Source organism: Nelumbo nucifera, chromosome 1, assembly GCF_055504915.1.
Source record: "Nelumbo nucifera cultivar China Antique chromosome 1, China Antique-T2T, whole genome shotgun sequence".
Classification (NCBI taxonomy): Eukaryota; Viridiplantae; Streptophyta; class Magnoliopsida; order Proteales; family Nelumbonaceae; genus Nelumbo; species Nelumbo nucifera.
The window spans coordinates 14,680,800-14,694,590 of NC_142649.1; the positions used below are offsets into that span (position 1 = coordinate 14,680,800).

At 38.6% G+C, this 13,791-nt stretch overlaps 1 long non-coding RNA gene and 1 other non-coding gene across 2 annotated transcripts; one reads left to right on the forward strand and one right to left on the reverse strand.

The window, feature by feature from the left end:
* Positions 1 to 388: 388 nt before the first annotated feature.
* Positions 389 to 12,404, forward strand: LOC148802935 (uncharacterized). The gene is made up of 3 exons (XR_016081224.1): positions 389 to 1,628; positions 11,202 to 11,422; positions 11,957 to 12,404. It is a non-coding gene; the product is annotated as an uncharacterized LOC148802935 (long non-coding RNA).
* On the reverse strand, positions 10,184 to 10,287 carry LOC148802936 (U6 spliceosomal RNA). Its single transcript, XR_016081801.1, has one exon. It is a non-coding gene; the product is annotated as a U6 spliceosomal RNA (small nuclear RNA).
* Positions 12,405 to 13,791: the final 1,387 nt, after the last annotated feature.

Here is a 13,791-nt window from a genome sequence, read left to right on the forward strand (position 1 = left end):
TATCCATCTATAATCAATCTATACTTCTGGAAAATTGCAGAGAGAATATCAGATTAATTTATGAAATAATATCCCAAAAATACATGCTCCTCTTTTTTTGCCTTTCTCCATAATTATTTGAAGGTTTTAATGTCCCCAAAAGGAAGCAAAATTAGGAACTGGATTAACTCTTCTAGTTAACAAGAAAATTAGTTCTGTATTTCAGCTTTTATTTATTTATTTATTTGCTTAACAAAAAAGTACTTTCATTCTGCAAATGTTCTTTTTTCCCCTTCCTATTCCATGACAGGATTCACAGGAAGTAATTCTTGAAGAATACATACATTCAAACATCCTGAACACTTGGGGCTTCATTATCCTACCAACCGGAGTCAATATGAGGTAGCATTTCTGAATTCTGATAACTAAATGTAACTGTGTAAGAATTTAGCTTTCATGCTGGTCTCTATTACGCATCATTAAGAATTTAGTATCCATACTGCAAGGTTGGCTAGACAAATTCTGCATTGCAAGCCCACCCATGTATAGCCATATCTTACTGGAGAATCATAAGTCTTTTAAGTGTTGTTACTTTTTTCAACCATTTCTTTCTTTCGTTCTTTCATTTTTTGTCCTTTCAAAATCTTAAACTTATACCATATCACTTGTTCTCACTTGCAGTCATTACTCTCTGTAAGGGATTAATTATAAAGCCACTTCAATTTTCTCTAAGGCCTGTCACTTAATAGTGCAATATTTTGGTTCCTGCAAATGTACATATTTCCAATTTATCCTCTGTAGAGAGGATGGGTCGAATGGCCCATAGCTCATAGACCACAGCTGTTTTTATTTCTTTATGTTTCTGTTCTATTTTTGTTAATGGGCCTGTTAAACCTTTTTTATTCTTGTTTAATTAGTTGGCCACCCAATTAAGGGCCTACTTGTAATTTCAGAAAATTAGTAATTATTTCTTAATGAAAAGATTAGGGAAGGAGGAGCTGTACAAAAAACTCTTCTCCTAAACCCTCTCACAACCAAACTCTTTTTTGATCACTCATTCGATTCAGCTCTCCATACACATTGTGTATGGGAAAAAAAGAAAAAGGGGCCTGCTCTGATATCAAGAAGAAAAACAGTCCCAAAAGAATGAGAGGATTTGATTAAAAAGGTGCGAGATACAAAGTAGATATCAGCAGCAAGAAGAAGAAGAAGAAGAAGAAGAAGAAGAGACAAGAAGAAGAGTTCAGCTGTGAGAGGGTTTACGAGAAGAGTTGTTTGTACAGCTCCTCCTTCCCTAATCTTTTCATTAAGAAATAATTACTAATTTTCTGAAATTACAAGTAGGCCCTTAATTGGGTGGCCAACTAATTAAACAAGAATAAAAAAGGTTTAACAGGCCCATTAACAAAAATAGGTTGTCAGGTTCTTTTTGGTTTTTAGGGAGATGCCATACTCACTACCACCTTTCTGATTAATCATATGCCTTAACATATTCTTGACCATAAAACTCCTTTGAGTATCCTTGGATTGAGTTTTTTATCACACTGAATCTTTGGTTGCACATGTTATGTTCATGTTTTGGGCCCTCAAATCAAAGTTCAACAAGGCAATTGGGTGTGTGTTTTGGGTTTGTGCAATTACCCAGAAAGGTTATTGTTGTTTTAACTTTTAGGTCTATTTTTATTTGGAAGTATGTCTTGAATGGTTATTTATTTTTATGTGCTTAGGTGGAGGGTTTTTCTGCAATTTCATGTTTTCCCCATAAATAATAATAGAGTGGAAGATGTCACTATTTCTCTTCTCCCGATACTTTCTTCTTGTCTGTTTTCTGCTTCTAACTCTTTTCTATGGCAGAAAAAAAAATATGTATCCATGATTCCATGGATGTTATCTTTGGTGAGTATACTTATTGGAAATTCTGGTGAGAGGGAGGTTGATGCCAGCTTTGATTCTTTTGAGCCTGTTCCATTACCTATTCTTGTTCCTCACCATTGTTATTGCTCTTGTTTCTCCTATCCTGCAAGTTCTCTTTAGGCAAGTCCACATCATGAGCTTCAGGTGTACTAGAGACACAAGTGAGTTCTTCTCCATTCTAAAGTAGAGTGTCCTCCACGACAAATCAACTCAAGGAAAAAAGGTCCAGGCTCTAATGCTTCCTCACCTACCCATTTCATTGATTTGGACCTTTCCATTGCCTAATGTAGCACATCCACTACTCATTGTCTTTCTCGTTTTTTGTCCTATGATTTAGCATCGCCCTTGTACAAATCCTTTCTTGCCTCTATGTCTTTTGAGTATGTTCCAAAAATGTGCCAAAAGCTCTATATAGGTTAGAATGGAGGGATGGAATGCAAATTGAGATGGATGCACTGATGAAGAATTATACTTTGGATGTAGTTGACTTACTAAATGGTAAAAAACCTATTGGTTTCAAGTGGGTGTTTATAGTGAAGTACAGAGTGGATGGCTCAATCAAGAGGTATAAAGGTAGTAGCAAAAGATTACACAGAGATGTATAGGGCCAACTATGGGTTTGCAGCATTCTATTCATCACCTTTGTATTAGCTAGATGTGAAAAATGCTTTTCCTATACCTCCATGAAGAGGTATTGTGGAACTTCCACTTGGGTTCTAAGTGGTGTAACAGGTAGAAAGTATGCAGGCTTCTTTAGACCAATTGATGGATTTGGATAAAATTAAGAGTACAGAATACAAGGAGGCAGATCCTAAGAAGATTGACCAGATAAAACTAACAGTATTATTGGATCCTTGTTCATGAGGAGAGATGTATTGGTCTAGCAAGTTATTTAATTGATTAGAGGAAAGGGACCAACAACATAGGATGGGGATGCTTTGGTGGGAGGTAGGAAAGGAGAATGGAATGAGCTGATGAGGCTTCAAAAATTGCATTCAGTTGGGGAGGAAGCAGAGGATCCAGTTTCTAAATAAAAAAGATGTAGGAAGTAAAAACCGGTTACAAGTGGGAGAGGGAGAAGAATGAAAAGTTCGTTTATGGAAGGAGTTGCTTTCATGGGGTTGGGATGGAGAAAGAGGAAAAATTGTGTACACACCCTGAAAGCATGGCTTCCAGCTGTAAATAGGGAATAGTTCTTCATGAACTTAACTGTAGAGAACACTGATGTGGGCCCCACAGCTGTGGTCCCCACTGTGTTCATAGGACAGTATGTGCAATTATTTATTTCAGTCATGTTAGTGTTAGTTGGTGGTCAGCGTGTTATTTCAGTTGTTACTTATTTCAGTTTGTTATTTGCTTTATTTGTCATGTAAGTATTAAGGGCAGATCTGTCATTTCCTTTATGTACTGAACATAACTTATAAATACTAAGAGAGTGGCGGCGGCAGATCAATTTAGAATCTATCCCTCCTTTCAAACCTTTGTGTTCTCCTATTCTTCTCCTTTCTTTTCTTCTTTTCCTTACTTTTCTTCTACCTTTCCTAATCTGAAATCCATTAGGATTCAAGGCTGATTGTAGTCTTGATCGCCTACTTGGTATTAGAGCCTATCTAGGGTTTCTCATGTGAGTCTAGTCCAGCCGACCACATGAGAACTATCTAGGGCTGGAAGTTTATAAAGAAGTGTTCGTTGGCTGATTCTTGGAGGTTACCAGAAGAGTTTAGCAGCTGTTCGAAGACTTGGCACGGCTTGCAGAGTGTTGGTAATCAGGAAGAATCAGAGAAGGTTAGGGTTCAGGCAACGTTGGAAGGTAGAGGTGATCTATTCTAGGGTTTGACATTAACCCTACGGCAAGACCTAACTGTTGGGCCAAACTCTTTTATCTTCTTGGAAAGTGTTCGTTTTAAGGGTTTTCTCTCAGAGGTGATCAGTTTTTAGGGTTTCACATTGACCCTACAACAAGACCTAACTGTGAACCCCTTGGAAAGTGAGGCTGAGCACTTATTTCAGACCTACGATTAAAACCCTAATTCTGTTCCAGCATCTCAGATTGCTCTCTAAGCTGGTTTCAGACCTGTCTCTTGGTTCTGAGCTCTTTTAGGGGGTGAAAACTTGTACGGACTGCTTGGTACTATGATTTCTGATTGGTTTCAGATTAGATTTATACTGGTTTCATGCATATACCGTGATTACAGATTGGTTTCAGATCAGACCTGCATTGATTCCATATTGATTTCTGATTGTGATCGACTGACTGTTCAAGTGTTGTTTTCTGTTGTAGTAACCCTAATAGTTCGTAACTACTGATTCTTGACCAAGAATGGAGTTTAAAAATCAGGGAGAAGGTAGTTTTGGGAACAACAGTTATGGTAGTGGGTTTCAGATTCCAACTGTGAGATTTGACGGGTCAAACTACTTGGAATGGGCCCAATCAGCCATGATAGCTATTGGGGGAAGGGGAAAACTAGGTTATCTCTTGAGAGATGTGAAAGAACCTTCCAAGGAGGATCCAATGTATACCAAGTGGGTTCAAGAGAACTACTTGGTTATGACATGGCTGTGTAACTCTATGCAGCCACATATCAGCCAAAATTACTTGTGGGCAAAGACAGCCAAGGAGATATGGGATGTTATGAAAGAAACCTATTCCCAACCCCTTAACGTTGCCAGAGCCTATGAACTGAAGTGTGAAGTGAATAGTCTTAAACAAGGAGAAAAACCAGTTTCTGTCTACTTCTCTACCTCGAAATCCTTGTGGCATGAAATTGATCATCTAGAGACTCTTGAGTGGGAAAGTCCCAAAGATGCACGACTTATAGAAAGCAAGTCGTGACGAATAGGGTATTTGAATTTTTGGCTGGCCTGAATTCAGATTATGACATTTTGAGGCAACAAATATTGGCCAGAGATAGTGTGACCCTCTCTCAAGCATACTCCCTGGTGCATAGTGAAGAGACCAGGAGGAAAGTTATGATGCAACCTCAGCCCTTTTCCCCAGCCCTAGCAGCTGTTAAACCTAAGTCAGGGGTGATACAGAAAGGGACAAGAAGAAGGAAGACAAACGGGATCTGGTATGTGAACATTGCAAGAAACCCAAGCATACAAAAGATACTTGTTGGAAGCTGCACCCTCATTTGGTCCCAGCAAAACTGAGAAATAAGAAGGGTAATGCTCATGTGGCTGTGAATACTGATTTAGCATCCTCGTCAGGCACAAAAGGCACACCCCTAGAGACCTTAGCCGCGGTTCGGGCTGCCCTAATACAGTTGGAAAAGGAAGTTGGGAATTCAGCTCAGCCATCTCAGTCACCATCAGCCCCTGCCACATCTACATTTGCACATTCAGGTGCTCGAGCCTCAGCCTACCATGTTTCAGCTCCAAGTAATACTGAACATTGTTGGGTAATAGATTCAGGTGCATCCGACCATATGACTAGCTTTCCATCCTTGTTCACTACATATCACTTATCCTTTGGTAGAGATAAAGTATCCATTGCTGATGGCTCTCTTGTTCCCATTTCTGGCAAGGGTGACATCAAGTTATCTGATACCATCTCTCTATCTTCTGTCTTGCATGTTCCTAAGCTTGATACTAACCTGCTTTCAGTCAGTAGTATTACCAAACATATGAACTGTTCAGTAACTTTTTTCCCTGACTGATGTGTTTTTCAGGACTTGGAGATGAGGAAGGTGATTGGAACTGGCCGTGAGACGAATGGGATCTATCTACCCGGAGAGAGTTCTCGTTGGGAAGAGCCAGTGGATAAGAAGTCCTTTGTTTCTCAGTTTGTGAGTCCGGTTATGCTTTGGCATAATCGATTAGGTCATTTATCTTTCCGGTCTTTGAAGAGTCTGTTTCCTGCCTTATTTGAGTCTGTTGAGATGTCGAAGTTGAAATGTGAGAGTTGTGAGTTTGCCAAACATTGTAGAACATCTTATTCTTTGAGTAATAAAAGAAGTAATAATTCTTTTGATATTGTGCATACTAATGCTTGGGGGCCATATCACATCCCTTCTATGGGTGGGTATAGATATTTTATGTTGTTTGTTGATGACTATACCCGTTTTTCTTGGGTCTATCTAATGTGTTCTCGAGATGAGGTTCCCACTCTGACCCAAAACTTTCATCAGATGATTCTAACCCAGTTTGGGGCCAAAATCAAAGTTCTCAGATCCGATAATGCAAAGGAATACTTTGCTAAGCCATTAACTTCTTACCTCCTTAATCATGGGGTTATTCACCAGAGCACTTGTCCTCATACACCATAGCAGAATGGGGTTGCCGAAAGGAAGAATAGGCACATCTTGGAGGTGGCTAGAAGCATTATGTTTACCTCCAATGTACCTATTTGCTTCTGGGGTGATGCTATCCTTACGGCAATATATCTAATTAATCGGGTTCCTTCCCGGGTCCTTGATATGAAACCCCCTTTTACACTTCTATACCCAAACGAGGAGTTGTTTACTGTTCCTCTTAAAACCTTTGGTTGTACCTGTTTTGTTCAGCTTCTCGGGCCCCATCATTCCAAGTTTGACCCTAAGGCCTCCAAATGCATTTTCCTCGGTTATGCACAAACTCAAAAGGGTTATTGCTACTATGATCCTGTTTCGGGGAGGAAGTTTGTCTCCATGGATGTCACCTTCTTTGAGGAGACACCCTATTATCCTAGGGTTTCTCCTCAGGGGGAGAGCAGTGAGAGTGGGGATTTGGGTCTCTTTCCTCAGGGGGAGCGCAGTGAGAGTGGGGTTAACACATCTGAGGCTGTTCCTTTACCTGTTCCATTGGGTGATGAAGGCTGTAATGGTGAGGGTGGTCAGAGGGATCAGGAGTTGAAAGTCTATCACAGGCGATGCAGGCAGGTTGATCCCGGTCATCGGCAGTTCAGGCCAGCTCCAGTTCCAGTTCCTTCTACGGCTCCAGATCCAGGTATTACAGTCCCAGGGCCCACTGAGACACCTTCCACTGTTGCTACTTCCCCTCCTGTGGATGACCTTGACCTCCCTATTGTCGTCCGTAAAGGGAAACGACATTGCACCACATCTACAGCTCACTGCATTTTCCAGTTTTTATCCTATGATCGCCTATCTCCCTCTTACAGGTCCTATCTCACTTCCATTGCCAATGTCCCTATTCCCAGAACAGTGCAAGAAGCCTTATCAGTTCCAGAGTGGAAAGATGCAATGCAAGTTGAAATGGATGCCCTGTTGAAAAATAACACTTGGGAGCTAGTTGACCTACCCAAAGGAAAGAAGCCAGTTGGATGTAGATGGGTATTTACTATGAAGCATAATGCTAATGGCTCCATTGAAAGGTACAAAGCCCGACTGGTTGCAAAGGGGTTCACCCAGACTTATGGTATATACTACTTGGAGACCTTTGCCCCGGTAGCCAAGATGACCACCATCCGAGTTCTATTATCCTTTGCAGCAAGTTATTCTTGCCCCTTGTTCCAGATGGATGTTAAAAATGCTTTTCTGAATGGAGACTTACAGGAAGAGGTCTACATGCAGTTGCCTCCTGGATTCTATGATACAGAGACAGGTAAGAAGGTTTACCGATTGAATAAGGCATTGTATGGATTAAAGCAGTCACCTAGAGCTTGGTTTGATAGATTCTGACTAGCCCTTGGAAAATTCGGTTATGTACAGGCTCAGTCAGATCATACACTGTTCATTAAAAGGGTGGACTTCTCTTTGACCCTGCTTGTTGTATATGTGGGTGATATTGTAGTGACAGGAAATAATAGTAGTGAGATTGAGTCCCTCAAACAGCTCCTTCATCAAGAGTTTGAGGTGAAAGATCTTGGTGCACTACGGTACTTTTTGGGTATTGAGGTTGCTAGATCTAAACAAGGGATCTTTATCTCTCAGAGAAAATATATTCTAGATTTGTTGGCGGAAACTGGAAAGTTAGGTGTCAAGCCTGCTGATACACTCATTGAACAGAATCACAAGATCAGTGCAAAGGGCGGGGAGCCTCTTGAAGACAAAGTTATGTTCCAACGGTTGGTTGGAAAGCTCCTATATCTCTGCCTCACTCAGCTAGATATCAGTTATGCAGTTAGTGTTGTCAGCCAGTACATGCATTCCCCTAGAACTACTCATCTTCTTGCGGCAGAGAGAATATTAGCATACTTGAAGAGATGCTCGGGTAGGGGTATACTATTCAAGAACGATAATCACATGAAGGTGGAGGTCTATACAGATGCCGATTGGGCTGGGAGTGCTGATAGCAAGAGGTCTACCTTTGGATATTGTGCCCTTGTGGGAGGTAACTTTGTCTCTTGGAGGAGTAAGAAACAAAGTGTTGTTTCCCGTTCTAGTGTCGAAGCTAAATACAGGTCAATGGCTAACGGAGTAGCTAAAATCCTATGGCTGAGATCACTACTTGAAGAGTTGGGTATTGATTATGAGAAGCCCTTGATGCTGTATTGTGATAATCAGGCGGCTATTAATATAGCTCACAATCTGGTGCAGCATGACAGAACTAAGCATATCGAAGTTGATTGACATTTTGTCCGAGAGAGGGTCTCATTACAGGAAGTGTGTCTCCCGTATATCACATCCAACATGCAGCTCGCAGATATCCTAACCAAGGCTGTACCAAGGAAGAAGTTAGAGGCAGACCTATCCAAGTTGGGAATGATAAATATCTATGCCCAACTTGAGGGGGAGTGTAGAGAACACTGATGTGGGCCCCACAGCTGTGGTCCCCACTGTGTTCGTAGGACAGTATGTGCAATTATTTATTTCAGTCATGTTAGTGTTAGTTGGTGGTCAGCGTGTTATTTCAGTTGTTACTTATTTCAGTTTGTTATTTGCTTTATTTGTCATGTAAGTATTAAGGGCAGATCTGTCCTTTCCTTTATGTACTGAATATAACCTATAAATACTAAGAGAGTGGCGGCGGCAGATCAATTTAGAATCTGTTCCTCCTTTCAAACCTTTGTGTTCTCCTGTTCTTCTCCTCTCTTTTCTTCTTTTCCTTACTTTTCTTCTACCTTTCCTAATCTGAAATTCATTAGGATTCAAGGCTGATTGTAGTCTTGATCGCCTACTTTGACATTATAAGTATGGGAGATATTTCCAATATGTGGCTGGATGTTGTGCTCTCAGGGTGTGTAGACGATTTTTGCTTTCAGGAGATCTGGGCTCATTGCAGTGGGGGTTCTCAGTTGAAGGAGTTTGGTTTGTTTCAGTTCAGTGTGGTTTTTGTTTTTTCTTTGGTGAATAGGGTACCTGTGAAAGTTTTGCGCTCATGGTTTGGCTCTTTAGTAGGGTGTTTTTGTCTGTTTCTTTCGTTTTTATATTTATTTAGAGGTTTCTGTTGGCTGTTAGGCCCTTTTTTGTTAGGAGTCTGTGACGCCATATGGGGTTGGCTAGACAAATCCTGCTTTGATATTCCTCTCAATTGAGGGTCATGTTAATGGTTAAATACTTTTTATTAGTAATTTCATATTTTATTAATTTGTAATTAGGGAATATAGGTAAAGTGATATACAGTATGTGTAGCAAGCATACTAGGAAAGCCCCAATTGCCTCTGCAACCAGTTCCCATTCTGTTTTGTTTACATTTGGATCCCAGGTTCCCTATAAATAACCCCCAAGTATAATGGATCCCTATTTTCCCTTTGTTTGGCCAATGTAGCTGTCAAACTGTTGGCTGATATTTGGTCTAAACAAATTTTATTCTTGGCTCCCTTGACAAATGTCTTCCTTCAGTGTATGCCTGTACCTGTACTGCTGGGGACCAATACTATTATTCTTCATTTACCTCAATACAACACAAAAGTCCCTTACATCATGAAGTCCTCTAAATTTGGGAGATTTCCCTCAACTTCAGCCCTTGTAATGATGCTAATAACTCAGTTCTTGCCCCAAAAGGCATCATTTCAATTTCCTGATCCACCTTTTTCCTGGCTTGCCCCAGCTTTTCTAATCACTTCTTACTAGTGCAGTAGTTTAACTTCTTTCTACATGCCCAAATCATTTTAGTCTACTACTTTTATCACCTATTGAGGTGAACTCTACTAATTTGTGCATTTGTAATTCCATTTTTTCTAGTTTTTCCACTGGTCCAATTTGACATCCACATCTATCCTAAACACATTCTTTGGATATGTTGTTTATTGACTGCCAAATATTTGCTCCATACAGTACTGGTGACCTTTCATTGTCTAATAGAATTTTCCATTGAACCTGATTGGTATATTCTCCTATAACTCACACCTCTTCTTGAGCAAAGGCATATAAGTTGATTTGTCTAATATTATCGTCCTACAACTCATAATGTTAATTTGGACCATTTCTTAATTTGTGCATTCCATCCTTGAGTAGGGCCATACTAATCTATTCTGTATGATGCCAGTTTTATTGGATGCCTTAAAATAAATGTTAATTTGTTGGTGAAGGAGGTCTAAACGAGAATACACAGTTACTAGGTTTAAGTTGTGTTTATATTATCCTTAATTGAAGTTTACAAAAGCTACCAATGTACATCAAATGCATGAAAATGTAAAGACCTCCAGAAGCATATCATAGGATTCAAAATTTCAATACGGTATGCCCTGTATTGCACCTTTCTGGGACTGATACCTCTTTTTTAAGGCATTTTAAGAAAATTTTGTTTTTAGTAATTAAATAAAATAAAAATCCCCCTCATAAATTTAAAAAAAGTTAAAGTGTGAGGTTCAAAATACTGATACACCCCTTCTGCCATATCGGGGTGTATTGATATTTTGAATCTTGATTATACTATCATAGGTAAAAAAATCTACCAAAAACCTGCAAGTAATGTCAACATAGATGATCTCATTGTACTTATATTTTCACATAATATCTCTAACTCTGATTAACTTGTGAATTTCTAAGACCTATTTCTAAATCAAACAGGAAACTTTAATGAAAATTTTTTAGGGGCCTAGAACTAGATATTGTGCTTATTTATGACTTCACATTGTTGCATAGAATGCACTACTCTTCCAACAACTTAATGAAATGACAACTGAACTAGACTTGTACTCTTGATTCTTTCTTTCTTTTTGGTATGATTACTGTGAAAGGTATTCTTTTAATTCAGTATGCAAAATACGTGGTTCAGTTATTTTGATGAGATTGCTAAATTGTTGAATCTGTCCAGTGCTAAAAGGGTGTAATTGCTATATTGAAACCTTAGCTTTATTTGGCAGGTTTACTTGAGTTGATAGTTGCAAGGGTCCAACATGCATTTGATGGAATTGTATAATCCCATCTTTATATATTCGTAAGTATTGCATATTTGAATCTTAATATTTCTCATATTATGTGTAGGCAAGAGGACAGCTAAATTTGAGATTTGTTGTGGACAGAAAAGTAATACTGGTAATATAAAATCAGTGAAACGCAATGGATCAGTCTCAGCTTTGGAAATTAAGCTTGACAACCTGCGGAAGGAACTCTCTTCCATTCATGGGGGTATATTCCCTCATGCTATCTTGTCCACTCAACAGATTAGTTTGTTAAGTGCACAGTGACCAACTTCCATCGAACAAGTATTTGCTCAAACATCTTGGTCTGTCTTCTGTGTAATATCTGAAATGCATTAACTTATCTAGGCATTTTTCACCAGCATCTCCCATCTCACCTCTGCATCACCCTCAAGGAAGTCAAAGAGAAGTGTCATTATGCAATCCACAATTATGTTTAGTCATTCCACTTCTAATCGAAGGCCTACTTGGATGGAAAAGAACCCAAATTTATATACTGACCAATATATACTAGGTAAAATAATGTTTCTGATTCTCTACAGTTAAGGATCCATTACTTAGCTTGATGTCATGATAAAATCTTGGGTTGACGGTGTAAGAATGGGAGTTCCATCCCTCCCAAGACCCCTGATAGCTGGGACCAACCTTGGGTAATGTCCCTTTTTATTTTCTGCAATTAACATAAGGGAGTTCTGCATTACAGCTTAGTGATAGAACTAAAGGGGTTTAGTGTAGTTTCATCTTGCATAACCAATTGGTTAGTTGATTTAAATGGTCAAGATTGTGGTTGAAAAGGAACTCATGTATTGTCTCTTGCAGTTGGAGAAGATAATAGGGAAATTGAAGACAGAAAAGCATGGAAAGAGAATTCTTGAACAAGTTGAGCAGTATCTTGAATCTGGGCAACCTGATGAAGATAAATCAAATGAAGAGGAATGCAGTGAAAACAGAGCTAAGAAGAGGTTGAAGACCAAAAAGGCACCTGTTTTAATTGAGAGCGGTGAAGATGTAGGATGACAGCTCAGAGCAAAATATAATGTCATTGTGTGTGTTGCATTGAACTTAATCTGCCAAGTGAGGTAAACGCCTGCTATTACTAGATTGGAGATCTGTGAACTCCAAGGCAGTCCCTTTGTTACTATGGCCTGATGTCACCTTTCATATGGTCCACACACATGACAGATTCATGAGTCCAACCTGTTCAAGTTGTAAGCCATCTTTTTTTCCGGTGACTGTAGATTCTGAATCAGGAAGTCAGCAACTGTAATTCAGGTGATTCCAGGGTAAATTATTTGCAACTTGATATGCATAGTTAAGTGGTGTGTTCATTCCATGCCATGGTTTTCCTTGACAAGGACACATGTGACCTGTGAACTTGTTTGTTTTGCGGCAAAGCATTGGCATCACTTGCATATGCCAGTGTCAAAAACACCAAATGGTGACCGTGGAGCTAACTAGATGGGGAGATACTGAAACTAATATACCAATTTCGGTAGCAAGTTCCCGTTGTTCATTTACAATTCTACAAATGACTAATTTATGTTACAAAAGAGAACTTTAACGAGATGCTGAGAGAAAAGTTAAAAGAAAAGACTTCAAACGGTAGAAGTTGCCAGATGGGGTGTATTATTTATGATTCTAATGCCAAATGAATAACAATTCTTAGAGGAAGTTGAAAGACGATGTTAAGCGGCCAATACTTGGTACGCGAATATCAAAGTATCCGAAATGTTAAAGTGTATTTGAAAGACAAATGTAAGAGACGTATCGAGATAAGTCTTGGATACACATGGATGTAGACGAAAAATTAAGATATACATGGAAATGCATGAAAACATATAGATACTCTAATAAATTGTAAATATACATAAAAAATATTAAATATAGGGCCTAGAGGAGATATGTATACAGATTTCATGTCCTTTAATGATTTTTATGAAAAAAAATGTCATAATAAACATAATGGAAACATATTCTCTAATAAGGTTATAACTACAAAATATAAGTTTAATTATTAATTAATGAAACATTTTCTATAATTGTTTAAACAATTATTTATTTCTTATTCAAACAAGTATTTTATTTTTATTACAAAAATTAAAAAATAAAATGTAACAGAAAAATAGTTTTATCGATGTGGTAGATCATCCATAGATTTATAACATGATAAATATTATCTATCAAAGTTATCATTTCAAACACAAAATGTCGTAGAAATTATAAGAAAATTAAGAAAACCTTATATGTATAATAAAATAATTGGTTTGAGCAATTGGGCAGTAACTAACCCATTGACAACACTACCTCCTGCCTAGACCTATTCATGGGTCGGGGTGGCCGGTCCAACTTGTTCTATATTGGGCTTGGACAAATTTTTAAGCCCTTAGGCTCAAGCTCCCAAGTCCAAACACTAGGCCTGACTATTTATGGGGCTAGGCTCTAGTTTTACCAAATAAGCTCAGTCCAAGCTTGAGTCTAAGCCTTGCTTGATAATATTATATATAATAAATATATAATATATTATAATATATAATATATAATATTATTAGTAGCAAAAAAGGTATTATATTATATAGTATTGTTTATAATTTAATACATATAATATAATACAATATATTATATATAAGGCCTAGGCCCAATGGTCGGGTTGGGCT